Raw genomic sequence first — 4,180 nt, forward strand, 5'->3', positions numbered from 1 at the left:
GATGTTGACTAGCAGCTTGTTTGTCGTTGAGTTTAACCAACACAGCCTCGCCGACACAAATCAGTCACTGTTGAGGAGTGTCTGTGTGCGCAGATGGAGCCTGTAAAGAGGAGATAATCTGACAGACCAACAAACCTGGAGCTCAAACGACAATGGTAGAAACCTGCAGCTGCTTCGATAACTAAAGAGTCATTTATTTTTAAAGGTATGTGCAAAAGTTTTGACAGTCACAAAACACAATCGGTTGTCATTTCTTAGTGGAATCTATGAAAAATGCCAAAGATGAAACAGTTTGACAGGCATGGAATAGTAACAAACTAAGTGATTAGCAAAAAATATCTGTCATTTAGAAAATTGAGGAAACTAGATGAGTAAAAAAGAGAAGTGGTCTACAAAAAACTGCATACAGTAGATGACCTGAAACAGGACCTGAGAGAACATCTGGCCCTTCAGTTGATCCATCTACTGTTCACCAAAGCTTGGTTAGAAATGGCTTCAGAGAAAATATGGATATAAAGAAGCAATTATTAAGGACGGGAACAGGGCTGAGGTATGCCGAATTACATAAGTACTGGAGCAAAAATCAACAGCTGAGGCTGAATTTGACTTTTTGGGTTAAAAATCCTTGTCTTTATGCCCAAATATGGCTATAGGCTGTGTCATGATCTGAGGCAGACTGAAGCCAGTGGTGTTGCGGATCTTGTCAAGCTTGATGGATTGATGAACAAATAAAAGTGGCACCAGATTTTAATCATGTAAAACCATCTGCAAGGCATCTGATTATTAATGGCTTCATTTTTCAGCATGACAGTGACCCCAAACATACTGACAGTGCAGTAAAAGCATAGCTCAACAGAACAAAGGCAGCCAACATCCAAAGAAGAGCTCTGAACGTCCTTTAAGGAGCCTGGAGAACTATTCCTGAACACTTACAGAATTAAGAGAGTTCAGACTGCGGTGCCAAATATTGACTTTAGGCTCATTAGAAATGCACAAACTCTGTGTTTGCCTTTTACACTGTTTGTACAAGCTTCAATAAATTACTGGACCGATTTCCCATTTTCGGAGCAAAATGGAAAGAAATGAGACTTTTGCACAATTCTGTATTTAAATAAGAATAATCATTGTCCGCTTTTCCAACAAAACAAAATATAATGGGTCCGGTAGTCGGTAGTTTTGTTACAAATTAAATCATTAAATGTTCCTCAGATGTATCTAAACTGGTCACATGACACGCAAACACTGACGCAGTGCCGCGGTGGCTTCCAAAGTTAGAAATAAACATTTTTCCCCTGAAGGGGAGAAAAACTGCTGCGATGCTTCAGCTGGATTATGAGAGCTTTTTACATGATGATTCAACAAAGTTCACCGTGTTCTCCTTTGATTTTTGTGGGGGCTTTCTCTCTGCCAACAAGCGTGATTTTCATGCTTCTCAATGATTCATTTCTCCTGGTTGGCACGCTGAATGTGACGGCGTCTGTCTGCCCGCTGGGAATTAAAAGAGAGAAAAGAGAGAAAGACCTCAAATCCCCAAAGGCAGCCAGCGCTGTTGGACAGACCTACTTAAGCGCAAGAGCGGGTGAAGAATCAACTTCAAAACCGCACAATACAGTGCAGACATGAAACGAGCACGAATCCTAAAATGCAAAAGGAACCAAAGAACACTGTTAAAGTGCAGAAACGAACCATAATGCATGTGTGCTGAGGTTTATTTCTATATTCACAGAGCTGCATCGGGGCCCCGCTGCAGGGTGGAGTCGCAGATAAAGGTTTGCAGAACAGAATATGCAGCGGCGGTTAAAAGAAGAGTCGAGAGGCCAAGTGAGCTTTAAAAATAATCGTGGTTTATAAAACCCAGATATGACAGGATCACCAAAGTGTATACAGAAATACAAATACCATCAGAAAAACCATCATAGAACAGCGTTATACACTCGACATGTACAAACTACTTTGTAAAAGGGACTCGGGGAGGATGGTTCAGCATGTAAGACATTTTCCCTTCATGTCTCTTTAAGTCACATTTAGCCACAATGTAGTTATTCTGTCATCTTTTTCAATTTTAAAGTATCTTATCAAAGTAGAACATCCATCTACCAAACTACAGTTACTATCACGTTCAGCTAGTTTAGAGAAAAGGGTACAAACAACATCGATATCGAGCACTTTAACATCGTGAAGGTTTCAGCAGGCAGTGAAAACAAAACCTTCACTCGTGAGGGGGAAAAGAGGGATGTCAGGGCTTATCATCGTGTAACATCTGTACAAAATCACCCTGTTTTTTGTTTTTGTCAGCGGGTTACACACACTGAACATTTCAGACAGACACTAATCACTAAAACATCTGTTTTTCTCACATCGAAGCACCTTGAAATGCTTCCAGTGAGCAAATAAAGATCCTTCATTAGTTTGATCAGATATTCAAGAAGTACACGGTGGATCAGTTTAGCGGTATCATGTTGTTGTGGTGTGGGTCCTCCCCGGACTGGGATCTCGTCCTGTGCCCTCCCACGGTACTCTGCAGGGCGACTAACAACGATAGATATGATGTCCACAATATTTCCATGCACATTCACAAATGTACGGACAGCGCCGCAGCTTGAGGACGCTGGAGTCCCCCCACCTCGTCCTTCTCCTCGAGCCCCGTTTATATCTAAATACGAAGGAATCACCAACAAGGTACGACTGATCACGTTCTCCATCTTTGTGGATTCGTTTTTTTTTCTTCTTCTATTTTTATACAAACACGTTTCAACAGATTTACACATGGAGGGGAAAAGTGCGGGACTGTGAACGATCAAAAATCTCCTCGTCGCCTCCAAAATACTGTTTGCTCTGGAGCAGAAATGGCAACGTATGAAATCAATCATTGTCAGTGGCTACAATGATTACTAATATACACATTATGTCAAATAAATTAACATCTATGTACAATGTAAAACAAAAAGCAGCATGCAGGCAAGACAACGGAGCCTTTTTACAAAACTATCTGCTGTAGTGTTTGTGCTCTCTGACACAAGAGAGGCAATGCGTGCGTGCGTGCGTGCGTGTGTCATGTTTAATGTGTGTATAAAGTCATGCTGTGTGTTTAAACGGACAGACGCTCCATCCACCTTCTAAACTCTAAACAGATACGGCACAGTTTGACTTTCCAGCTTTTTCAAGTTCACATTAAGCTCATTGCACTCGGAGGCTTTTCAGCCTTTCAGCCACTGAGGAGGAGGAAAAAAGAAAAGAATCAGAAACAGGAGACATTTCTGTAATAAGTCGGTCTTGTAGCTCCCTGGGCTTTGTCTCATAACTAGTGGGTGGTGACACAGCATAGCCACGGGGAGGAAACCGCGGTAAAGTGAGCCGTCATTTGTGAGCCGCGGTCAAGCCAGCCGCCTCTTATCCGCCGCATAAATTTCCTTGCGCTTTTACACCAGTCTTTACGGTAGCGCCTTTTCGCTTTATGTGCCGATTGAAAGCCTATACCCGCGCGCGAACAGTCGCACGCACATGCGCGCACACAAATTACAATGAAACAGCTGATACAGCTGATACTGATATAATGATACAGTCAATAGAATTATGGAAATGTCAGAAATTCATTAAAAATCATCCTGTCCCAGAGAAGTAATCTGTTGAAAGTTGGACCTCAACTACTCAGGATGATTTTTAATGAATTTTTGAAAATTGACATAATTCTATTGTACTGACTGTATTAGAGTGAATAAATGTTTCCTTTATTTTCTGAGGAATTCTACAGTAAATCTGGATGAAACTTGGCACACAGGTACAGTAGGTGTCCCAGAGGAGGGATGTGTTGAAAGTTGGACATCAACTACTCAGGATGACTTTTAATGAATTTTTGAAATAAACATAATTGTAGTGTATTGACTGTATTGCACTGAATATGAGTTTACTGTGATTTCTGAGTAATATTACAGTAAATCTGGGTAAAACCTGGCCCAGAGGTAAAGTAGGTGTCCGAGAAGAGGATTGTGTTGAAAGCTTGCACTCAACTTTTAAGAATGATTTTTAATGAATTTTTGAATATGCAACCAGACTGTCACGATGGCTGTATTGGGCTGTTCCATTGTAATTTGTGTGCGCGCGTGCGTGTGACTGTTCACGCGCGTGCATGTGTGCGCGAGTCTAGGCTTTCAATCAGGATATAAAGCGAAAAGGCGCTACC

Source organism: Haplochromis burtoni, unplaced genomic scaffold (genome assembly GCF_018398535.1).
Source record: "Haplochromis burtoni strain Fernald_Lab_line unplaced genomic scaffold, NCSU_Asbu1 Contig_133, whole genome shotgun sequence".
Lineage (NCBI taxonomy): Eukaryota > Metazoa > Chordata > Actinopteri > Cichliformes > Cichlidae > Haplochromis > Haplochromis burtoni.